Here is a 26996-nt window from a genome sequence, read left to right on the forward strand (position 1 = left end):
TATCTATCTATCTATCTATCTATCTAGAGATATCACATTTTCTTTATCCATTCACCGTTGATGGCCACTTTAAGTTGTTTCATGCCTTGGCTAATGTAAATAATGATGCAATGAACATGGGTATTTGTCATTTATTTATTTATTTATAGACTATTTTAAAAATGGTAATGTAGGGGCGCCTGATCCGGGTCGGGCTCCACACCCAGGGAGTCTGCTTGTCCTCCTCCCTCTGGCCCTCTCCCTGCTCATGCCCGCTCACTCTCCCTCTCAAATAAATAAATAAAATCTTTTAAAAAAATGGTAATGTAGACCCCTGGGGATAAAAATATATGTTTATAAAAAATAAAATTTAAAAATGGTAATGTAGAGAGGACTCATATTCAGAATATAGGGGTGTCATTTCATTACATATATTTTAATTTTTTTGCAAATTCACTACAGTTTCCAGACTTCCTACTCAAGTAGTTGGAAACTCTTCTGTGAACCAGCACTTGCCTAGATGTCCTGATATCCTCTTGTGGACAGATGAATGTTTCCAAGCTCCAGTCATAGTGCTCCTATGACCAGTAACGGCCCTCCCAGTTCCTGGTCGCCTACACCTCCCAGCCCTGGAGGTAAACTCCAGCAAGGCACACACCATACTACCTTCCCATTGCTACTCTAATTTCCAGAAATTTGGACCTTCTGCTCTTCCTTTCTTTTCTATCTTTGACAATATGTTTCGCCCAGCTTACATGTTCTTTTTTTTTTCCCCACCAGCCAAAATTCTACCCAAAATTTAAGACCAGATTTGATGCCAGTGCTTTCATGAAACATTTTATGATGCACCCAAACAAACAAGATCTTTTCTCTCCTTGAACTTCCATAACACTATACAGGGCAACAGGGGCCAATGTTTCCAGGTGCTATTTTTTTACCCCTCCCACAATAAATCCTTGAAGATAAGAATAATGTTTAACATGCTTTTGTTGCCACTGCCTTATTTGAACATTGAATATTCAATATACATTTAATGACTAATTAAATGTTTGAACATAGTGGGCACCCTATTTTTAAAAAGTCCCTTTGACACATTTAAATAACTTTAATTTTCAGTGTCAAGTAAATAGCAATAGGGTATAGGGGAAACAGGGATTGCTAAGTATCTTCTTTGTTCTTTCCAACATGAGAGAAACAAAAATAAATCCTTGTTTCTATGACCATAACACAGAAGCTTTCCTACTATAAAAATTTTATTTTAGACTTCTACCCCGGAATTGTCTTGTCTTTTATTTTAGGTTCCTACCCAGGATTGAATTGTCTTACAGGCAATTTGTAAGGAAGATGGGAATTACAGAGCTCACTAATTCTAATTTTGTGTCTATGCCAGTTTTAGAGAGGGTACACAACTTTCGTTCCTTTGGGTTTTGCATTCATCAAAAAGGAAGAAGGAACGAGATGATAAAGCTCAAAGACCTGAATGCATAAAAGTCCTAAAAGAAAGCACAGGGCATAAACTCCTTGACATTGGTCTTGGCGATGATTTTTTTGGATTTGACACCAAAAGCAAAGCCAACGATAGCAAAAATAAACAAGTGGGATTACATCAAACTAAAAAGCTTCTGTGTATCAGAGGAAACCATCATCAAAATGAAAGGTGCCTACAAAATGGGAGAAAATATTTGTAAATCATATATCTAAGAAGGGGATAATATCCCAAATATATAAAGAACACATTCAACTCAGTATCAATCCAAGGAAAAAATGGGCAGAGTGGGATGCCTCGCTGGCTTAGTTGGTGGAACATGTGACTCTTGATCTCAGGGTTGGAGGTTCAAGCCCCATGCTGGGTGCAGAGATTGCTTAAAAATAAAATCTTTAAAACAAAAACAAACAAAATAGGGGATCTGAATAGACATTTTCCAAAGAGGACATACAAAAGGCCAATGGGTACATGAAATGATACTCAACATCACTAATCGTTATGGAAATACAAATCAAAACAACAAGAAATATCACCCCACACCTGTTAGAATGGCCACCTCATAAAGACAAGAGATAACAAGTGTTGGTGAGGATCTGGAGGAAAGGGAACCCTTGCACTGTTGGAAATGTAAATTGCTGCAGCCACTATGAAAAACAATATGGAGTTTCCTCAAAAAGTTTAAAAAGGAGCCTTTCCACTTCTGAAATATGTCTGAATGAAATGGAATCACTACCTAGAAAAGATGACCTGCACCCCCATGTTCATTGCAGCATTATTTATGAGAGCCAAGGCATGGAAATAACCTAAGTATATGTCAGTGGATAGAGAAAAATGGATAATGAAAAATGTGAGATCGAGCTCTCTGTTCATCTGTCTCTGACTCAATCATTAAAAAAGTAGGAAATTCTGCCATTTGCAACAACATGGACAGAACTTGAGGATACGCTATCTTATGCTAAATGAAATAAGTCAGACAGAAAAAGAAATACAGTATGATCTCGCTCATATGTGGAATCTTAAAAAATCAAACTCATAGGTACCAAGGTTGTCAGAGGTGGGGGGTAGGGTCTGGACAAAATGTGTGAAGGTCATATGGTATAAACTTCCAGTTATAAGATAAATAAGTTGCTAAAAGAGTCAATCTTGAAAGTTCTCATCACACACACACACACACACACACACATTATAACTATTTGTGGTGACAGATGCTAACTAAACTTACTGTGGTAGTCATGTGGCAATATGTACATATATCAAGTCATCATGTTACTAAAACTAATACAATGTCATATGTTAATTATATCTCAATACAACTGGAAAAATTTTTAGGTTTTTTTATTTTTATTTTTTAGATGAAAAAAATATTTATTTATTTTAGAGAAAGAGAGAGAGAGAGAACATGTGTGCATAAGTGTAAGTTGGGAGGGCAGGGCAGAGGGAGGGAATCTTCAAGCTGACTCCCTGCTGAAACCCCCCTTATTGGAGCACCCCTATTTTTTTTAGATTTTTAAAAGAAGGAATGAGGGTTGCCTGGGTGGCTTAGTCAGCTAAGTGTGAGACTCGTGATTTCGGCTCAGGTCATGATCTCCGGGTCATGGGATCAAGCCCCAACTCCCACATTCAGTGGGGTGTCTGCTTGAGATCTCTCTCTCCCTCTCCTTCCACCCCTCCCCCGGCTCATGTGCTCTCTCTCTCTCTCTCTGTCTCTAAAATAAATAAATAAATCTTTTTTTTTTTTTTTAAGATTTTATTTATTTGACAGAGAGAGAGCACACATAGGCAGAGAGGCAGGCAGAGAGAGGAAAGGAAGCAGACTCCCCGCATCAGGCTCTCTGCTCAGTGGGGAGCCTGTTTCCTCCTCTCTCTGCCTGCTTCTCTGCCTATGTGTGCTCTCTCTCTGTCAAATAAACAAATAAAATCTTTTAAAAAAATAAAATAAAATAAAAAGAAATTTTTTTAAAAAGAAGGAATGAGATGACAAAACTCATCTTTTTCACTCTCCTTTAATGACTGAAGGAAGTCTGAGCACTTGTACTTCCATGTTTTATCTTTGGCCAAAGAAATCTAACTTTTGCCTCTAATGGTCTATAAAAACCAATATGTAAATGTTTTAGGTTTCTCCAATTATATGACTAGGAAATTTAGCAAAGATTGGAATGAATATATTTTATTAAGCACGTCACTGTTTTATGGAAGGTGTGAAAAGAAAGGATGGAGCCCTATAAAAATACAGGGCTTTCCATTTGGGATTTGAATTTGACCAAGAGTATTTGGTAAGTGGCTCTTTAAGTTTACCCTTGCTACAGCTAGAGATGAGAAAAACATAATGGTTCTTTAAATTAATTCCTTTTAAAAGATGAAACTCTTGACCTCCAGTTCTAGTTAAGATTGAGTGCCTGACATTGGACCTACCTTCCCACTGTAAACAACAATAAAACTAGACAAATACAGGCATTTCGACACACAACAATAACAGGCATTGAACAGAAACCAAGGCAGGCTTATTGCCCTTCAGAAAAGGGAAGCACATGAGGTAAGCCTTGCATTCATCACAGGGCTATGGCGCCCAAGCAGAGGGCAGCAATGTCTCTGGGTAGAGGAAACAGAGCTCAGAGCAGGCACTTGCTAACACAGCTGGGTTTGGAGGGCAAGGTGCCTTAAGAGAAGGCAGCTACAGAGAAGGAACCCTGTAAAATTGCATGAAAAATTCCCTTGGGTACTTGGCCCACTATTAAGATGTGCATGCGCAGGGCAAGACTCCAGGAGATCCCACAGGGAAGTTTCTGGGAGGCTGAGAGCTGAACAGATTTCAGAGGTTGCACAGTCATGAAGGACATGAGAGGTTAGGCCCAGCCTAATGGAGAATGTATAAACATTCACAGATCTGGAGGCATGAACGGAGACCCCAGAAAGGTCACATCCTGGGATTGAGGACCATGGAATGCCGACCTTAACAGGAGTTTAGAAGAAGCAGATTCCAGTCCATGTGGATGACTTTGAAGGGTTCAAGACTGGAGTGGACGAAGTAACTGCAGAGATGGTGGAAACAGCAGGGAACTGGAATTAGAAATGGAACCTGAAGATGGGACCGAACTGCTACAGTCTAATGATAAAACCTGAACAGATGAGGAGTGGCTTCCTATGGATGAGCAAAGAGGGTGACTGACTCCACTTTTGAAGAACTGTGGGGAAATGCTATCAAGCAGCATTGCATGAGACAGAGAAATAGTTCATGCAAGGAAGAGTCCATCCATGCAGCAAACTTCATTGTTGTCTTATTCTAAGATACTGCCACAGCCACCCCAAGCTTCAGCAATCACCACCTGGATCTGTCAGCAGCCATCAGCAGCAAACGAGACCCAGCAAAAAGATGATGACTCGCTAAAAGCTCAGATGATGGTTAGCATTTTTTAAATAAAATATTTTTTACTTAATTAGGTATGTACACTGGGGGTGCCTGGGTGACTCAGCTGTTAAGCATCTGCCTTTGGCTAGGGTCATGATCCCAGGGTCCTGGGATCAAGCCCCACATTGGGCTCCCTGCTCCATGGGAAGCCTGCTTCTCCCTCTCGCACTCTCCCTGCTTGTGCTCCCTCTCTCACTGTGTCTCTCTCTCTCTCTCTCTGTCAAATAAATAAATAAAATCTTAAAAAAAAAAAAAAGGTATGTACACTGTTTTTTAGACATAATGTTGTTGCACATTTCACAGACTATTGTGTAAGTGTAACTTTTCTATGCACTGGGAAACCAAAAACTTCATTTGATTATTGTTTTATTCATTTTATTGTTGTGGTCTGGAACGAAACCCATAAGATCTGTGGTATGCCTGTATACTGCAAATGATAACATTGTGAAAAAATTTAGGAAAGACCTAAATAAGTGGAAATATACAATGTTCATTTCATAAAAACCCAATATTAAGATGGTGACTTTCCCCAGTTTGACCTATAGATTTAATATCATACTAATCAAATTCCCAGGCAGCATTTTTTATAGCTAATCAAGCTGATTATAAAATTTGTATGGAAACCCAAGGATCTAGCAGAAACCATCTTGAAAAGAAGAAAAAAAGTGGAAGACTTTTGGATGCCTGGGTGGTTTGGTTGGTTAAGCATTTGCCTTCAGCTCAGGTCATGATTCCAGGGTCTTGGGATCAAGCTCTATGTTGGGTTCTCTGCTCAGCGGGAACCTGCTTCTCCCTCTCCCTCTACATGCCACTCCATCTGCTTGTGTGCTCTCTCTCTCTCTCTGTCAAATAAATAAATAAAATCTTTTAAAAAAAGAAGTGGAGGACTTACACTACCTGATTACAATGGTACAATAATCAAGTATGATAGGGGTACTGGTGTATTAGTAGACTACAGATCGAAGTAACAGTACAGAGAATATAGAAATAAATCCACATGTATACAATAATTGATTTTTGACAAGAGATCCAAAGTCATTCATCAGAAAATGAAAATCTTTTAACAAAAACTATTAGTACAACTGGATAGCTAATTAGAAAAAAAATAACCTTGGCCTTGGTCTCACAGCATAAATAAAAATTAATTTGAGATGGATCAGAGACCTCACCATAAAGTCTGAACTTTAAAGCTTTTAAAAGAAAACACAGAAGATCTTCATGAATTTGGAGTAGGCAGATATTTCAGATGGAACACAAAAACACTAGCCATAAAATTAAAACTCATAAGTTGGTCTTCATAAAAAGTAAAAATTTCACCATTAATATAATAAAAAGGCAAGCCACAAAGTGGTTAAATACATTCTCAACATATACATTTAAAAAGGACTTGAATTCAGAATGTATGAAGAATTTTTACAAATCAGTAAGGCAGAGGGGAAAAAAAAAAAACCTCAACTAGACACTTGAGAAAAGATGTACAAATGGCCAATAAGCACATAAAAGAAGCTCTACATCATTATTCATCGAAGATACACACTCTAAAAACATAATGAGACACTATGTCACACCCTTTACAATAACTAAAATTTAAAGGAATGACAATAGGTCCATACACCTTCCTCCTTCCCTTTGCTTCCCAAATGATTCAGTCCTAAGGCCATTATGTGGAGAAGAGCCAAGTAGGTGCCACATGATGGATACCTGGGGGAAGGGGTAGCCACAATGGATTAGAACAGTGTATCAGAACGCTAAGAGAATGAGGGAAGCAAGCATGTCTAGGGACAGTCCAATATGGCATATTGGTAAGGTGAGCAAGGTAAGAGAGGTGCTTTCACAGAGGGAAGCCCAGTGTTAGATGTCAGAACAGAATAGAGCAGAAAGTCCTTGGGGGAGATAGCCCAACATGGGGAGCTAGAGCCTGAGCTGAGTGAGAAGGTGTCCCTGTGAGAGTGACCCAGAGTCAGAGCCCAAGTGGTCTAAGGAAGTAATCTGCTTGAACAGGAAGCCCAAAGCAGGATCTCAGAACCAGAGGAAGGAGAGGAGGGTGTCCTGATAGAAGAGTAATCTGGAGTGGACTATCAGAGAGTAAGTATAGTGAGGAGGGTGACCAGACCGGGGAGGAGAGAGCAGTGGAGATGGGAGATTGGATACATTCAGTGTACTGATCAAATAAATATAATAATGATAATACATGTCAGAGAAAAGAGTTACAAATATGGAAAGTGGGAAAACTAATGTGAACCATAGGAGTTGGGTTGGAATTGGAAGTATGGGTATAGACTTATGGTTTTCAATAAATGTAAAGAGGTATAGAAATGAGCATAAATAGGGATGCCTGGGTGGCTCAGTTGGTTAAGAGTCTGACTCTTGATTTTGGCTCAAGTCATGATCTCAGGATTGTGAAGCCTGCTTAAGATTCTCTCTCTCTCCTCTTCCTCTGCCCCTCCCCCCACCCCTGCCTCTGTGTGTGTGCACACTCTCTTTCGAAAAAAAGGAAAGAAATAAACATAGATATAACTGTGTGCATTTGGGGTATGTGTGTTTGTGTGTATCCATCCACATATTCCCTAGTTTTCTCCTGAGATAGGCACTAGGAGCAGTGTTATGCTAATAACAATGACCACACCTAGGGCCTAAATATTGGTTTCTAAATACCATCCTCCACTAAGAGAAATGAAGTCTCCTTGGAGAATGGCTCCTTCTCAGTTCAAGGCAACAGTGAATGTTCTTGTGCCAGAAAGCAGAGAATTAGTCCCAGAATTACGGGGACATTTCAAAAGGACAGAGAAGACAGCTTATAGGGCCGAATATGGTACAATTTAAGTATGAAAATAAATGATAGTAATAGATTATTGTCCACTAAAGACTACAGGAAACCACAAGTCCATGCAGATATAAATTAATGAGTGAACAAGCTAAAAGTTTTGGAAGCAATTAAATAGTTACCTAATATCAGAGTACTTCCCTACAAAAATATGAATTACAAAGAGAAAAGAGTAACTTTATATTGGAGAAACCATGCAGATATCACTTTATTCAAATTGATCGAAATGAATATGATCAGCAAGGGGACAAATTAAAGTCACGGACCTGCTATGATAATCTTGCCAAAGATGGGTCACGTGGATACAATTATGAAGAAACATCAATTGGCCCCAAATTTTGAGGCTATTCTACAATATAATTGGCTTGGAAACTTTAAAAAAAAGGCAACAGGTTGGGGCACATGGCTGGCTTAGCCTGTTAAGCTTCCGGCTTTTGGTTTTGACTCAGGTCATGATCTTAGGGTCATGAGATCGAGCCCCACATGGGGCTCTGCACTCAGCATGGAGCCTGCTTACGATTCTCTCTGTCCTTCTCCCTCTGTCCCTTCCTGCTCACACTTTCTCTCTCAAGAAATGATTAATTGATTAATTAATTAGATTTTAAAAATTAAAATAAAAAGGGCAACCTGAGGAAAGTTCCAGTTTGATGGAGACTAAAGAAACTTGACAATTAAATGCAACATAAACACCTTGAACAGGATCCTCTTACTAGAAAGAATATTATTAGGACAAATTATTAAATTGAATAGTGAATAGTGTCTGAGGATTAAATATTTGTCGTGTACCGAGACTGACTTCCTAATTTTGATCACTATGTAGAAGGTCATTGATTGTATAAAATACACACTCCAGAATTAGAGGGGGACGGAGCATCAGGTTGGCAACTTATTCTAAAATGGTGAAGGAAAATGTTCTTTGTATTTACTTGCAACTTGTGTGACTGCGCTATAATTTTAACAGAATATATTAAAAATACGATTACACACAAAAGATAATGTAAAGTTTTGGTGAGAATGGGAAGCAGCTGTTCCACACTACCAGTGGATGGTTAAATGGTACAACCATTTTAAAAAACCGTATGTCCCTTTCTCATAAAATTAAAGTTACACCTACCCTATGCCCCAGAAATTCCACTCTGGAAATGCTGACAGAAAGTCTTATACTAGAATGTTCTTAGCAGATTTATTTGACATAGTCTCAAACTGGAAAGAACTCTTATGTCCATCAGTAAGTTTTAATGGGTAAATAAACTGTGATTCATTCATGCATTGGAAAACTATTCAGCAATAAACAGAAGTGCTAATACACAGAATAACATTGATGACTCTCAAAAGAATTACGCTGAGTGAAAGAAGCCAGACATAAATGAGATTATACTTATGATTCCATTTATATGAAGTGTAAGAACAGTCAAAACAAGACCAAAGAGATTGAAATTGGAACAGTTGTTGCTTTGGGAATAGTTTGAAATAGGGCTTGAATGGGAAGGGGCAAGAGAGAACTTTTTGGGAGCAGAAATGTTTTGTAGCTAGATTGGCTGATGGTTATATGGGCATATATATTTGTCAAAACTCATCAAACTGTACATTTAAAATCTATGCATATTACTTTTGTACACTATACCTCAATTTAAAAATCTAAATTTTATGGGTTCCTGGGTGGCTCAGTCGGTTAAGTGGGGGACTCTTGATTCCAGCTCAAGTCATGATCTCAGGGTCCTAGGATCCAGCCCAGTGTGGGGCTCCAAGCCTAGCTCTCAATGAGGAGTCTGCTTGAGATTCTCTCCCTCTCCCTCTGCCCCTCTCTGCCATGCTTGGACATGCAAGCACGTACATGCCCTCTCTCTCTCTCTCTCTCTCTCAAATGACAAAGAAATCTTTAAAAAATAAATAAAATAAAAAAGCTACATTTTTAAAAATCCACTAAATCAGCAGTGGTTACCTTTAAGGGGTGGGATGCTTTAATTTTCCACATTATGTATTTCTGAGGTGTTTGAACTTTCTTCAACATGCATGTCTTAATTCTTTAAAAGAGCTACATTTAGAATCTAAAAATATGATTACATAAAGGTAGGATTGTCCCAAGGGTGCTCAAGCAACTAGTTTCTTCAGGGAAATATTAACTTAGATCTGCTTTTTTTTTTTTAAGATTTTATTTATTTATTTGACAGAGATCATGAGTAGGCAGAGAGATAGGCAGAGAGAGAGAGAGAGAGAGAGAAGCAGGCTCCCTGCTGAGCAGAGAGCCCGATGCGGGGCTCAATCCCGGGACCCTGAGATCATGACCTGAGCCGAAGGCGAGTCTTTAACCCACTGAGCCACCCAGGCGCCCCTAGATCTGCTTTTCTTAATATATGCTCCCCCACACCCCCCAAAAAAGTTCAGGCAAGTCAAAGAGGTAATGTATAAAATCAAGCCATAATTTTAAATCAAGCCATAAATAACAGAAAATAGAGGGTAGTATTTACCTTATTTCCAAATGGCAAATCAACTATTTAATATTGAAAGCAATGTTAGGAATTCTAAAGGAACAGATTTTTTGCTACATTAAAACTATTAAGATACATAATAAAATGATATGCAAACAAAACTAAATGCAACAGGAAGTTGGGAGAATTTATAAAAACATGGTACTTGATAGATTTATAGGCAAAGCATGTGAATTCTAGAAAAGAAGGAAGAATAGAAGAAAAGAATGAGAGAAAGAAAAAAGGAACAAAAAAGGGAGGCGAAAGAAGAGAGGAGAAGGGAGGGAAGAAGAGAAGGGAGGGAAAGGGAGAAGAAGAAAGGGGAAAGGGAGACAGAGAGGGAGAAGGAGGGGAGGGACAGAAGCTAGGAAAGGAAGGAAGAGAGAGAGAGAACAGTCTTGGCTAATCAACAAGTGAATAAAAATTAAACCTGAAATTTTACCTAGCAAATTAGCAAACATTACTGTTACATTCTAGTATTTGATGGCAGTCATAGGCTGTCCGACAGGCAAGACAAATTCTTGGTCACTACTTGTAGGAGTCTAAATTGCTACATTTCTGAAAACCAATCTAGCAGTGTGTATTCATAATCTTTAATATGTTTATATTCTTTGAACCAGAAATAATTACTTTTTGGAATCTGTCTAAAGAAAGTAATCATAAGAGTCGCTCTTTTCCGGATTATTCATAATTGCCAAAACAATTTTAAACAATAGCCTAAATGGCAACATTATGGGACTAGTTCATTAAATCGTAGGGTATCTGTTTGATGGATTATTAGTCTACCATTAAATGGAGCTTACAATGAGTTTTTAACGACACTTTTTTAATGTCTTTTTTTTTTTTTTTTTTGGTCGTTGTTTAATGCTCATGAAAATTAAGACTAGCAAGGCTGGCTCTGGTTTGTCTCCGAAACAGAAATTTCCCATAGGTGCAAAAACAGTCTCTAGACACATCACATTTCCCGCCCGCCCCCCATTGTATTTTAAATACATTAAATGTTAAATGGTACCTCTGCCCCATATACACATGTATTATTCAGGGTTTGCTCAGGAAACCACAAGCCACTCTACGTCTTCGGGGTCTGGGGTCTAACACAGCAGAAGGGGCTTACACGGCTGTTGGACGAGCAGGCAGGGAGCGGAGCTGGGGCAGCCGCTGCGAAGGCACAGGTGGACGCCGGCGGTCTCAGCCTGAAGCGGGGGCTCCGGAGAACCTATCGGGCATCTGGGCGACTCTCAGATCCGCTCGGCATCCGGCTGTCACCACCTCTGGAGAATAACAGAGTCGCTTTCGCGTCTACCTTCCAAATTTCCCCCTAATTCCTTTCTTGCGAACTCCAACCTCCATGTGGGGGCATTCTGGGAAATGTAGTTCGCGGCTGCTCTGCATTGCGGGAAAAGGGGTGGACGTGAAGCTGAGGGCATTCCAGCAGGACTGGCAAGTCCGAGACTCATTCTCCTGCTTAGCTGTCCGGGTCCGGCAAGTAGTCAGGAGGCCACAGGTGTTAGGGTGGAATGGAAAAATATTCTGGATTAGAGATACCAGAGGTGGTAGTATATATTTTATTATTAAAATAGCTCATTTTCCCCCTCATGTGAGGCATGTCCAGCTTATTTGATTACAAATTTGCAAAGCAAAACAAAGCACAGAGCTGTATGATTTAAGCCAATGTATAGGTCGTTTTTTTTAGAAAAATTAGACAATTACTTTAATACAACTACTCAAAAAAACTATTGGAAACCCTCATACACTGTTACTAATGTAAAATACTGCAGCTGCTGGGGAAAACAGTTTGACAGTTCCTCAAAAAGTTAAGCATATTACTAAAAAAAAAACCCCATTTTTAAAATTTTTCTTTTATTAAAGGGGATCTGGCTGGTTCAGTCAGTAGAGCACATGACTCTTGATCTCAGGGTTATAGGTTCAAGTCCCACTTTGGGTATAGCAATTACTTAAAAATAAAAATTAAAACCTTTAAAAAAAAGTTAAGCATTGAGAGACTATATAACCCAGCAAATCCCCTCCTGGGTATATATCCGAGAAAAATATACTCACACAAAAACTTGTACATTAATGTTCATGGCACATTATTCTTACAAGCCCAAAATGGGAACAATCCAAACATCCACCAACTAACCAATGAATAAACAAATACAACATATCTGTACAATGGAATATTATTTGGCCATGAAAAGAAATGAAATATTCATGCATATTACAACTTGAATGAACTTTGAAAATATTATGCTAAGTGACAGACACAAAGGCCACATACTTTATGATTCCATTCATATAAAATGTCCAGAAAAAACACACTATAGATAGATAGAAAGTAGATTTGGGACCCAAATCACTGGGAAGTGATTGCTGGCAGTAATTGCTAGTAATTCCTAACACCAGGTTTCTCGTGGAAATGATAAGAATGTTCCAGAATTAGGACGCCTGGGTGGCTCAGTCACTAGGCGTCTGTCTTCAGCTTGGATCATGATCCCAGGGTCCTAGGATCGAGTCCCACATTGGCCTCCCCACTCTGCTGGAAGCCTGCTTCTCTCTCTCCCACTCCCCCTGCTTGTGTTCCCTCTCTCACTGTGTCTTTCGCTGTCAAATATATAAATAAAATCTAAAAAAAAAAAAAAAAGAATGTTCCAGAATTAGAAGTGGTGATGGCTGTATGACTCTGAACACACTAAAAAAATCATTGAATTTTAAAAACTTGTGGTAAAATATACATAACATAAAATTTATCATTTTAAGAATATTTGAGAGTGTGGTTCAGTGGTGTTAAGTACAATTTACATTGTTGACCAGCCATCACTACCACCCGTTTTTCAGAACTCTTTTCGTTTTGCAAAACCAAAACTCCATGTCCCATTAAATAATAACTCTCCATTCCCTCCTCTCCCAGTTCTGAATTTGACTTCTCTAGGCTCCTCATGGAAATGGACTTATATTGTTTTTATCTTTTTGTGACTCTTTTATTTCACTGAGCATAATGTCTTCAAGTTTCATCTATGCTGGAGCATGTGCAAAAGTTCCTTCCTTTTCCAGGAAGATAACAGTATATAGATACTCTCTCCATATATATTATAGTATATGTATTTATCTCACATGTTTATCCATTCACTTATTGACAAACGCTTAGGTTTCTTCTTAGGCTATTGCGAATTATGCTGCTCTGAACATGGGTGTTCAAATACCTTTTTTTGAGACCCTGCTTTCTGTGCTTTGGGGTATATACCTAAGAATGGAATTGCTGGGTCATATGGAAATTTTATTTTGAGTTTTTGAGGAACTGCCATGCTGTTTTCCATAGCGGCTATACCATTTTACTTTCCCACCGGCAGTGCACAAGATTCTAGTTTTTCCACATCCTTACCTACATTTGTTATTCTCTGTTTACGTTATTTTTCTTTTCTTTTTTTTTTTTTAAGATTTTATTTATTTATTTGACAGAGAGAGAGAGCACAAACAGAGGAAATGGCAGGCAGAGGGAGAGGAAGAAGCAGGCTCCCGTTGAGCACAGAGCCCGATGTGGGACTCGATCCCAGGACCCTGGGACCATGACCTGAGCCGAAGGCAGAGACCTAACCCTCTGAGCAACCAAGGGGCCCCTAAATTATTTTTCTTATGATAGCCATCTTAATGGTTGTGAAATGGTATCTCCTTATGGATTTTTTTTTACACTTCACAAATTTGTATGTCATCCTGGTCCAGAGGTCATACTAACCTTCTCTGTATTGTTCCAATTTCAGTATATAGACTGCTGAAGAGAGCACTCATTGTTCTTGCTTGCTTCCTTGATTTTTTTTTTTTGTAAGATTTTACTTATTTATTTGAGAGAGAGCGAAAGCAATCACAGAGGCTGAGGGTGAAGCAGACTCGCCACTGAGCCGGGAGCCTGACGGGGGGATCGATCCCAGGACCCTGAGATCATCACCTGAGCTGAAGGCAGAAGCTTAACCGACTGAGCCACCCAGGCATCCTCTCATTGTGGCTTCGATTTGCATTTTGAATTATTTACTTTTAAGGGTGAATTTTATGGTATGTGAATTACACCCTAATTTAAAAGACTGTTCATTGAGAGACCCTTGTGCACTGAGCATACCTAAGGTCCAGATCTTGGCTTCTAAATAGCCTTATTCACTAGAAGAAACCCAATTTGGGGTGGAGAAAGTACAAGGTGAGCCTGAAACATTTCATTGTACCAGAAAGCAAGGCAGTGCTCAAATAATGATGGGGTATGTCTAAAGGACTTTGGCCAAATTTGGGACAACTTGAGCATCAAAATGATGCTGTACTTGATTGTAAATTATTGTATAAATAACAATCCATGAACCTATGGTAATCAAAAGGAGAGAAAGAGAGAAAACAATGATTCTTTACAGCAGAGTGCCAGCTAATAGATGTAAAAGGAACTGGAGAATTTAGAAATCACCATTTTGCAACTTCTAATGAAATAATTGGTTCAAGGAAGGATTTGGTAATAGATGCTACAACCATTAAGCGAACAGTTATTGCGAAACTGGTATCATCTACAAGATTACTTTTAATTGCAAATGGAAACATATACTTTTGCCATGGAAAAATCTGGCAATGACTGCTTTTTAAAAATTAATTGGTTAATTAATTTGAATAATCTCTGCACCCAACACAGGACTCAAACTCACAGCTCCGAGATCAAGAGTCGCTCGCTCCACCAACTGAGCCAGCCAGGTGCCCCTGGCAATTGCCACTTTAAACACGTGATCAGTTTAACATCATGAATTGTAGAAAAACTTGACATACGTGCTTCCTAATATGATGCAATACTAAGTACACAATATCAACCATTATTCTTACTAAACGGTGTGGCCTGAATGTAATCAGTCTTCTCTAGACCCGATCTTTGTTTCCCAGGAATTCAGGGGAGTGCGGAGCAAGTAAAAGGACACCATGCAGAATATTCTACAAGGCACTCAACTTCAAATCTTTAAAAAGTCAAGGCCACAGAAAAAGAGAAACAAGCAACAGCAGCAAGGGACTGCTGAAGATTAAAAGACACTTAAGAGACCTAATTAAGGGGCGCCTGGGTGGCTCAGTGGGTTAAGCCGCTGCCTTCGGCTCAGGTCGTGATCTCAGGTCCTGGGATCGAGTCCCGCATCGGGCTTTCCCCTCTGCAGGGAGCCTGCTTCCTCCTCTCTCTCTCTCTCTGCTTGCCTCTCTGCCCGCTTGTGATCTCTCTCTGTCAAATAAATAAAATCTTAAAAAAAAAAAGTCAAGGCCACAGAAAAAGAGAAACAAGCAACAGCAGCAAGGGACTGCTGAAGATTAAAAGACACTTAAGAGACCTAATTAAGGGGCGCCTGGGTGGCTCAGTGGGTTAAGCCGCTGCCTTCGGCTCGGGTCATGATCTCAGGGTACTGGGATCGAGTCCCGCACCGGGCTCTCTGCTCAGCGGGGAGCCTGCTTCCCTCTCTCTCTGCCTGCCTCTCCGTCTACTTGTGATCTCTCTCTGTCAAATAAATAAATAAAATCTTTAAAAAAAAAAAAAGGTCTGGGCTTAACAGCTCTTTTCTTTAAAAAAAAAAAAAGAGAGAGACCTAATTAAACAACAGCAATGAGAACAAAACATCACACCTGTTCAGTAAGGGTCTACTGCTGGCTGCATGTAGATTTTGTAAATTGGTGCTAAAATTATGCAGGCACATTATTTATTATGCTTTAGTGATAACCTATAGTATTTATTATTAAAACTTGTTAACAAATGGAAATTTTTATTGCAAACTTCTTTTGTATCCCCTCCCCTGTGGGAAAAGAAATCATAATCACAGAAATGGCTGTCCTTGAAAGCAGGTAATATACCATGTGCTTCAAGGGAGTTGTAGGATTTATCACTAAATCACAGATTCAGCCTGGAAGAAAATAGAAATGTATGGAACAATTTTTCATTTCACAGGGCATGCAAACCCCTCCCACCTGTTAATGTTATTAACTGTGGTATGGGCCACTCCGTAACATAATATTTCTAGACAAATGAAACTTAAAATAGCACTGCCTGGTAGAAATATAATGTGAGCCACAAATGTGAACACATGTATAATTTTACATTTTTTAATAGTTATGTTAAAAAACAAAAAGAAATAGGTAAAATTAATTTTAACAATATATTTTATTTAACACTATCAAATCATTTCAATAAGCCATCAATATAAATATCATTAAAAAGGCATTTTACATTCTTTTATTGTACTGTTTTTGAAATCTGGTATATAATCTACACTTGACTGGCTACATTTCATACACTTACTAGTGGTTTACATGCTGGACAGTGCAGGTTCAAGGTAATAAATACTGAAATACTGAATCTAAATAATATTAGTTTTAAGTGCTACAAATGAATGGTATCTAATACAGCATTTTCAAAAATGAACTTTCCTCGTATCTACATTTGATTTGCTTTTGTACTAGAATTTTTTCCAGGGCTAAAAAAAAAATAAGCTGAAAAAAATTTGGCTTCCTTATCATGTGACCAATATTGTTGCATTTAGGGTAAAAGTGGAAATCACCATTGGGGTAAAAAGAACCTCCAATTTTACACATATTTATTCAAAATCATTAAACACTAAGTTAGCTTTTAGTGCAATTTGCCATGAGTGTCTGAATGCAAGGGACATAAATGTTCCAAATTTGCCCTCTAGCCCAGCCTTAGCTTTTTTCCTTTTAGGTTCCGGCTACCCAGGTCTTAACGCACCAGCGTGTGGGCTGAGAGAGGTTTCTCCCAGTTTCCTCTGCCCTGGAAATTGTTCCAGCCCCACCTCACAGGCTTGTAGGTGCATTTCCTCCCCTTCAGTGGGTTCCAGCCATCCTGGATGGAAGCTTTCTATTATCTGGCATAACCCTGTCTTTCAACCTTGAATGCCATCCACCTTCCCTCAGTGACGCAGGCTCGCCCTGGATGTTACACTTTCTATGCTGTCATTTCCCTCCAGGCAGACCTTGTCCCCACCCTCTATGTGGCTAGTTAAGTGCTAGGCGCCTTTCCCTGCCTCGTATAAACTTCACGTCTTTCAAGGAAGCTTTTCTGTCCTGACCATCGGCAAGCTACTCCCACCCCCTGTGCCCACACTGAGTCGCTGTCCACTGCCATTCGCGACTGTCTTGTGATTGTCCCCACGTGTACCTTACCTTGCTTGTGAGCCTACAGGCCCAGATCACTGACCTCTGCAGACTGCTGCCTCATTCTCCTCTCAGCACCCTGCATGGAATGGGCACTCAGGTATAGAACTGCCTACCCAAGGCTTCTCCACAGTGTACAGATGCCTACAAAGTCCAAAGATATGCCTATTTCTTATACTTAAGAAAAGTTTGTGTGACACTCGTGGCTACTTTTGGACAGAGCAAAGATCAGGCCATGGAAGACACTTGCCTTTTGTGTTTTTCTTAGTTCTTCTCCCTGTTCTGTATCCAGGCTGGTGCAATGTGACATTGCAGCTTCTCCTACCAGGGGGTAGACCCCGTTTCCCCTGCCGTGAACCTGGGCTGGCCGGGTGACTTGCCTTGGCTGTTAGGATGAGGCAGAAGAGACAAAGGGCCAGTGAGGACCCTAGGCCTCCGAAGCAACCATGATCAGTGTGGACCCAGTGGGAGGAGAGGGGAGTTGGGTGTCTGGGCCCCCATTTGTCAGTCTGGCTCTGCTAGTCATCAAGGACGATACCTAGGGCAAGGCCCTTCAACCCCCTGGGCTTCAGTTTCCTCCACTGCAAAATGAAGAGATCAAGCCAAGATAATGCTAAAGAGTCTTCTAGATCTTTATCATTTCACCCTCATGAAAAAACTAATTACACATATGTATTATGTACAGCCATTCTCGCCCAGTGGGACTACTGAGTTAAACTTTTGCCCTCCATTGCGAAAGCAAAGAGTATCCTGTACGTGGAGCAGAGAATGGAGAGGTGTTCACACAGGCTTAGCAATCCCTGAAGTCCTAAACGATCTTAAACCATCTTTGAAAATAGTCTCTAAAATTAGTCACTACTCTTTGCCAAATACTTTCATGTACCATTGCCTCATCTCATCCTTGCAAACCTGAGAGAGGGACATCAGTTTCTTGTGACTTTGTGGGAAAACAACCGCATAGAGGTTAAACCCACTACCCAGGGATCAGGAGCTGAGCCCAGATCAAGAGTCAGATGCTAAATGGGCCATCCAGGTGCGCCCAAGCTAGTAAAACACTTTTAAATCTAGTGATTTTTTTTTTTTTTTAAATATACTGTCATCCTCTTCTTTCAGTGTTCCTGCCTAGGGGCAAGTCCACAGTTAGGTCTTTCTGCTTAACATCCACGGTTCTCTAGTCAGAGCCTGTCATGGTCAGGGACTCCCATTTCCCAGTACAGCATTCACATTTAGAACGTGGACATTATGTCACACTGAGATCAAATCTCTAATTACAAGGCACATAGACAGGAATGGAGGAAAAGTTGGTTTTTTTACAGTTTTAAACTCGCGGCCCTTTACTGGACCCCCGTGCTGATAGTGCCTTGTTAATTAATAGCCTTACAGTTCTTCTAGGTGTCTAATAAATAATAAAATGTAAACAATGGCATGTTTTGTATTTTTAAAAGGTCATATTTGTTACATATGAACATTTAAAATATGTTCTAATTTTTGTAATTCTGGTTTGAAATTCCTCTATTTTATGAAACAGACTTGATAAAAAGGAAGAAATGGGCTATCTACTGAGAACAACAGTTTTCCCTCACATGTGAGCCCTTCAGGGCACAGAGAACCCTGATCTGATAGGATGGCTGGTTTCATGTTCTTTTCAGAGAGGAACAGAATATACCTAATTCCCTCTAGCACCTAAATAGGCAATTACTCTAGAAGGATGGTAGTCTACACACACCCTAATCCTCCCCCCGCCAAAATCGCACAGGGAACCTATTGACTTCCCAACTCAAAGCAACATTTATCAAGAAGGAAAAACAGAAAACTAAAGGTAGATGTCTGCTTCTAGCTAGGACAGAGTAGGTGGTATCAGATTTATTCTTCTGCTAAGAACTGCTATGAAAACTAGATTTTATTTTATTTTTTTAAAGATTGTATTTATTTGAGGGAGAGAGAGAGAGAAAACAAGTGGGAGGAGAGAGAGGAGGGGGGAGAGGAGAAGGGACAGAGCGAGATGGGGAAGAGGCAGAGAGAGGGAGAAGTAGATTCGCTGCTGGGCAGGGAGCCTGATGCAGGGCTCCATCCCAGGACCCTGAGATCATGACCTGAGCTGAAGGGAGATGCTTAAACAACTGAACCACCCGGGCGCTCCCAAAACTAGATTTTAAAAAGCTGCTTTTTGATTGCATTGGAGAGTAAGCAAGATAGCTGGGACTTGAAGGACCAACATCCTAAAGCCAAGGGAAGCTTGCTGATTATGATCTAAATTTTCAGTAACTTGCCCCCTCACGGCAGTTACCAGTTCATGGTCCTGCCAATAGAATGGGAAGCAGGAGAGGCAAAGCTGCAGCAAGCTTATGGGACCACAGAGGCAGAAAGTGAATTTCAGGGCTATCTTACATAGGCAGGATTTGAGGACTAGAGATCCCAGAAAAAATAAAAGGGAAATACAAAGAAGTGAGCCTGAAATTCTACTTCTAATCCCTTCTCAAGACATTTGTTGACACCCAAGTTGAACTCATGAGTTTCCAAGAAAAATGAACGGGAAGTTGCTAAGGGGCTAAAAAGCTAAGCAGAGGGTTTGGCAATCTCACATGTATGTGGAGACAAATATTTAAAGATCCACCAAGGTAACACATAGGCCCTCCCACTGAGATTCATGATGGGCATTGCTCTAGGGGCAAAGGTGAACTGGACATAGACCAGCTTCAACTCGGTCAAGATGATCTGTCTTTATCTCTCTGTGTGCCGGTGTGAGGAGGGCCTCCGTCGGGGGGTGGGCGGGCAAGACACAGTGCAGGAGCAGGAAGACCATAAGAAGGCTATTACATAGTGAGATGCCCAGTGCAGGGTGCAAATGATATCCATGTGGCAGAGGAGGGACAGGCTGGCGTGGGAAGCATATTCAGAAGTTGGGGTGGTCCTTGCTGGGGGCTCAAAGCCCAAGCAAATTGAGGAGGCTATCCCTGTAGAGAAGGAATGCAGATGCTGGCAAGGGCTGTTGTGGGGTGTCAGATCCTGAGCAGGATGGGGAAGGCATTCACATGGAGGTGCTGGGGAGACCTGGAAGGGGGTTTCAGAGCCCATGCATGAGATCTAGAGGGATCTAGAGGGCATCCATCTAGAAGGCCAGCCTGGCACTGGATGTTGGATCCCAAGCAGGGTGAGGCGGGGTGCTTGTGCATTGGGTTGGTCCAATGTGAGAAGCTGAAACCCAAATGGGAATTTGGCATGAGTGAGGGGTTGGTGACAGTGATGCAAATTTGGGTATATACTAAATAACTAAACACATTAAGGATGATTGGAGCCATGTTTCTCACCATCAGAGAAGAGAGTTAGAAATACGGAACAGGATAAAACTTGATTGAACCCTGTGATGTTAGACTGGAATTCAAGGTATTGGTGTGAGCTTATAGCGCTCATTTTCTCTCTCTCTCTCTCTCTCTATATATATATATATTTTTTTTTTTTCTCATTTTCTCTCTCTCTCTCTATAAATATATATATAGAGAGAGACATAAATAGAGATAAGTATGGGGAGGGCACCTGGGAGGCTCAGCTAGTTAAGTGTTTGACTTTGGCTCAGGTCATGATCTCAGGGTCTTGGGATTGCGCTCCACATCGAGCTCCCTGCTCAGCAAAGAGTCTGCTTGTCCTTCTGCTCCTCCCCCAGCTCGTGCTCTTTCTCTCTCAAATAACTAACTAAATAAAATGTATTTATAAATAAATAAAATTTTAAAAAATATGGACGGAAATGTATATGTATTTACCATATACATACATATGTACATGCACACATACGTACATATTCTCCTGCTCTGTCTATTGAAAGGACCCGCAAAAACTCACATCCCCGGAGTGATGGCGCCCCTGTAAGCCTGGGATATCTTGTGCTGGAAATCCAGAAAGCACTCAAAAATGATGGGGCTATGTCAGAGGGAGATAGATGCCAACTTGAAAGGACTCCCATTAGTCAAATCAGGAACAATTTGAGCATCAAAATACATGATGATAGTAATAGATGTAATAGATTTAATCAGTCAGGAACCACGAATTCATCCTGATATAAATAGGTAAATAATCAAATAGAAAGCATGATGAAGAGCAGGATATTATACAGTTTAAAATGACTTCCTCATAAATATTAACTGCAAGGACGCTACAGTAACTTTAGCTACATACTGTATGATTCCATTTATATGACGTTACAGAAAGGGCAAAACTACAGGATGGAGAAGAGATCAGTGGTTGCCAAGTGCTCGGAGAAGAAGGAGGGCTTGACCAAAAAGGGACAGCAGAAAGCAGTGTTTTCTGGAGTGGTAGAATTGTTCTGTCTCTGGTCTATGGTGGTGGTTACATGATTCTATGTGCTTATCAAAACTCACGGAACGGGGCACCAAAAAGAGGTGAACTTTACTGTATGCAATTTAAAAAAACCATTTTCTTTAAATTTAAAAAATTTCAAAAGGAGTAACTTTACAGTGGAAAAGCCTGAGAGACGACACCTTAATCAAACAATCGAGGTGAAAATCATCAATAATGGGACCAACCAAAGCCCTACAACACCCATGAAGATTCAATAAGAACAAAACATCGCTTGTGATATTCCTGCAGAACCAGATACAGATCTGTATGTATTTTATTAGATTCATATCTAGGTATTTGATTTCTTTTGGAGTGATTGTAAATGGTATTGTGTTGTAGATTTTGTTTGGCCCATGTTTGTTGCTAGCATAACAACATATGATTGATTTTCTTGTGTTGATTTTCTATCTTGGAATCTTGCCAAGGGGCTATTCCTCAGGCTTCTCCTTGAATGTTAGAATTTCTCATCTATAGTGGGGTTCTTCCCCAGAGGACTAGATTATTTTATTGTTAATAGTCCATGCTCCTTGGTACTTCTTACTGTAGCTTTGTTGTTGGTGGTGATGGTGGTGACTTTTATTTGTTTTACTGGGGTGAGAACATTTAACATAAGATCTACTCTCTTAACACATTTTTAAGAGTTTAATTCAGTACTGTTATAAGCATGATACTATACACCAGAGCTCTAGAATTTATTCATCTTGCTTAACTGAAACTTTATGTTGGTTGAATAAGTGCTCCCCATTCCCCTCCTCCCATTCCCTGGCAACCACCATTCAGCTTTCTCTTCTTATGATTTTTTTTAGATTCTTCAGATGAGTGGAATCAGGCAATATTTGTCTTTCCATGACTGGCTTATTTCGCTTAGCATAGTATTATCCAAATTTGTTTATAGTGTCACGTACTGCAGGGTTTCTTCTTTTTTAAGGCTGAATAATATTCCATGATACGTATATACCACATTTTCTTTATTCATTCATCTGTTAATGGACATTTAAGTTGTGTTCATATCTTGGCTATTGTAAGTGATGCCCTCAGATTGGTATCTCTGCAATTATCTCTTCAAGATCCTGATTTCAGTTCTTCTTGATAAATACCCAGAAGGGGATTACTGGATCTTCTGTTAGTTCTATTTTTTATTTTTTGAGGAACCGCCATATTGTTTTCCACAGTAGCTGCACCATTTTACATTCCCACCAACAGTGTATAAGGATTCCAATTTCTTCACATCCTCACCAATATTTGTTATCTTTTGTTTTGAAGGCTGTGTGTGTGGGCGGGGGGGATAATAGCTATTCTACCAGGTGTGAGGGGATATTTCTTTGTTGTTTTGATTTTCATTTCCCTCATTATTAGTTATGTTAGGCACCTTTTAATATACCTTTGGACATTTGTATGTCTTCTTTCTATCTATGGTGTTTTTGAAGGTATCTCTTTCATAGATTTTTTTCAATGGTTATTTTAGGTATTATATTATATATGTATAACTTATCACAGTTCACTAATGCTATTGACTGAATTGTGTTCCTCCCAAATTCATATGTTGGAGCCCTAACCTTCACTATGACTATTTTTGGACATAGGGCCTGTAGAGGTAATCAAAGTTAAATGAGGTCATAGTGTTTGGATCCTAATGGGATAAGACTGGTATATGCATGGTATATACCTATAATAAGGTATTTTATAAGTGGTCCTATAAGAGGAAGAAGAGAGATCTCCCTGTTTTTCCATGCAAGCATAAAGAAGAGGTCACATGTACACATAGCAAGCTAGCGGCCATCTACAAGGCAGGAAGAGAGCTTTCACCAGGAACTGAAACAACTGGAACCCTGATCTTGGTCTCCCAGCCTCCAGAACTGTGAGAAAATAAATTTCTATTCTTTAAACACAGTCTATGGTATTTTCGTTATGGCAGCTTAGGCAGACTAAGGCAACTGGTATCAACATTTTACCATTTTGAGTGAAGTGTAGAAAAATTTAGGTCCCTCTACCTTCCTCCATGTAATTGTCCTAAATATTTACTCACAGACATTGAGAAACATACCATACAGCATTTTAATTTTTGCTTCAGCCATCAAACATAATTTTAAAAGCTCAAGAAAAGGAAGATCCATTGTACTTACCCACATTTTAATTTATTTTTTGTTATTCTTTTTTTGTTGTTGTTGTTCTTTATGTTTTGAGTTTGCCTTTTATCATTTCCTTTTTGTTGAAGAACTTCATCTTGTATTTTAGGGTCAATCTCTGGTAACAAATTCTTTTAGTCTCTCTTCATCTGAGAATGTCTTGATTGCCCCTTTATTACTGTAGGATATTTTGGTATTTTCTCATGATTACATTTAGTTTATGCAATTAAAGAATTTCTGATTCTTTAAAAAATTGTTTCTCATTTCTCATTGAAATTCCCTATCCATTCGCCGATTTGCCCATATTTTCCTATCATATTTATTACACCAGTCTTAAGGTCCTTTTCAGCTAATTCTAACGTGAGTCATTTGTGGGTCTGCTTCTACTGAACTCTTAATTACAGGTCACATTTTTTTGCTTCTTTGCATGTGTAATAATTTTCTTATTGTGTTTTGGGAACTGTAAATAATATGTTGCAGAAACTCTGGATTGAGTGATCTTCTTGTAAAGAGTATTCTATTCTATTATGGCAGCAGTTAAATTACTGGCATGTTACCTGGATTCTTGGGAGATTCATTTTGGCCCTTGTTAGAGTAGCTATATTCAGTTTGGCCCTTGGTCCTCAGATGTGGTCTTTATGCATAAAGTGTGGCCCTCCTGACTTGTCAGTGCAAAGCCAAGCTTTTACCAAACTCCTCTATTTTGGTTGGACTTAAATGTCAAACTTAAACTTCCAAGTCCTAGACAGCGGCTAAAATCTCAGCTCAGTTCCTTAGCTTCCTTCCTTTTGCTGGGTTTCTTGAGGCTTTTTTCTATGCATACAGTATTTAGGAATCAGGATTTAAGAGAAATTTATGTGAAAAATTTTCATCTCCTACTTTCATGGCTTTTTTTTTCCCCCTGGGACACCCCCCCACCACTAACCAATGCCCATTTCCAGTGCATCTGAATCACTTCCAAAACTCTGGCTCTCTCTCTTCAGCCTAGTGAAACTGTTACTTTCTGCTTGAGCTCTATTTCCCCAGGCACTGCAGTAAACTATGATGTGCCTTCAGGGGAAAATCTGATTCAATGTGGACCTCACACAGTGAGCTTCCCTTCTTCAAGGATACTATCCTTTCCATTTCTCCCTACTTTGGGTTGCTCTCCAGTGCCTTCACAGAGTTGTTTTTTATATTTTGTCCAGGATTTATAACTGTTATTGGTAAGAAAGTTAATCTAACACAGGCTGCTACTCTGTTACATGAACTGGAACTGGTTAAGTAATGTTTTGATTCAAGGATATTTAGAATTAACTATGAAGATGAAGAACAAGTAGTGTTAATACTTATGTCTTAATGATTTGTTTGCAATTCTAACTTACAATGTATAATTGAATAATTGGTTTAAACTTGTCATATAATGTTTATCTTTTTTAAAGATTTTATTTATTTACTTATCTGACAAAGATCACAAGTAGGCAGAGAGGCAGGCAGCGGGGTGGGGGGGAAGCAGGCTCCCCACTGAGCAGAGAGCTCTATGCGGGGGTTCCATCCCAGGACCCTGAGATCATGACCTGAGGCGAAGGCAGAGGCTTAACTCACTGAACCACCCAGGCACCCTGTCATATAATGTTTAAATCTCACTTACTTTATAAACAGTATGGGAACAATTAAAGGCATTTTAGACTCATATTTATATTTAATTGATTGAATTTACAAATATTACTTAAATACTTTGGAGAGGTTTTTCTGTAAATCAGATACTGAAATACTTAAAAAAGCAGCTGACTATATTAAATTTCAAAATTTAATTTGAATAATTAAAGCATTTAATTAAATTTGTAAATGGAACCAAAATTCATACAAGCTTCTTATTGGTAATTATTAAATTTTTCTACATTTATATGGAAAATAAGAGAATGATTAACATTGTGAATTGAATGAGAATTTTATATTTGTAACTTTAATAAATTGAACAATTAACTTTAAAACAATATTCTAAGTGAGGATTTGTTGACAGAGATTAAGTACTTAAGTTTTGGATTCTACAATATTTGGTGAAAGTTGTTCCAGATCACAACTTATTTATTTATTTATTTATTTATTTATTTTTAAAGATTTTATTTATTTATTTGACAGATGGAGATCACAAGTAGGCAGAGTCAGGCAGGGAAACAGGTTCCCTGCTGAGCAGAGAGCCCGGTGCAGGGCTTGAACCCAGGACCCGGGGATCATGACCTGAGCTGAAGGCAGAGGCTTTAACCCACTGAGCCACCCAGGTGCCCCAAGATCACAACTTATATAATGTGTGTCATCCTCAATTTCTTAATCTATAGATGGGGATAATGGTACCTCCCTAAAAGTAGATGTTTCAATAAATAGTAACATTCATGATGCTAATAATGATGATTAATGGTAACTTATTTTCAGAGGAGAATTATAGAATAATGTGTATAGTGTGATTCCAGTTTTTGGTTAAAAAAGGTATGCAAACACAGGTATTAAAAAAATTTCAGGAGGCTATGAATTAGACTTTAATTTATATATAATTATATATAATTTCTAATTTTTCCACCATGTAAATAAATATATTATATTATTTATTTGTATGTGTGTATATATATTCATGTATAAAACTTTCAGTTGCAGCTAAGTATTTTGTGAGGTGGGACTATGAGTAATTTTTACTATTTGTATCTTTTTTTTTTTTAAGATTTTATTTATCCACTTGACAGAGATCACAAGTAGGCAGAGAGGCAGTCACAGAGAGAGAGGGGGAAGCAGGCTCCCCGCTGAGCAGAGTCCGATGCGGGGGCTTGATCTCAGGACCCTGGGACCATGACCGGAGCCGAAGGCAGAGGCTCAACCCATTGAGCCACCCAGGCACCACTTTACTATTTGCGTCTTAATTTTATTTATTTTCTATGTCGAACAGATATAATGTATAACCAGAACAAACATAAACCTGAGCTTTTTAAAGTTAACAAAAAGACATTCATCTTTCCTGATTTTAATCTTTCATGAAGATCTTACCACAAAGATTCAGGGAGATAGAAAGAAGTCATGCTTAGTATAATCCATCAGCACAGCCATTAAGTTATTCAGAAATCCTTCTTTAGAGTATTTGCTTTGAGATGGGTGCAGACTGATTTCCATCCATCCATATTTCATCCCTGCCAATAAATGTGGTCCTGCTTCATTGTGTAATGGAGAC

At 39.2% G+C, this 26996-nt stretch overlaps 1 non-coding gene across 1 annotated transcript; it reads right to left on the reverse strand.

Moving 5' to 3' along the window:
• Positions 1-13835: 13835 nt before the first annotated feature.
• LOC125105786 (U6 spliceosomal RNA) lies at positions 13836-13940 on the reverse strand. The gene has a single exon (XR_007129048.1). It is a non-coding gene; the product is annotated as a U6 spliceosomal RNA (small nuclear RNA).
• Positions 13941-26996: the final 13056 nt, after the last annotated feature.

Source organism: Lutra lutra, chromosome 7 (assembly GCF_902655055.1).
Source record: "Lutra lutra chromosome 7, mLutLut1.2, whole genome shotgun sequence".
In the NCBI taxonomy this organism is placed as follows: domain Eukaryota; kingdom Metazoa; phylum Chordata; class Mammalia; order Carnivora; family Mustelidae; genus Lutra; species Lutra lutra.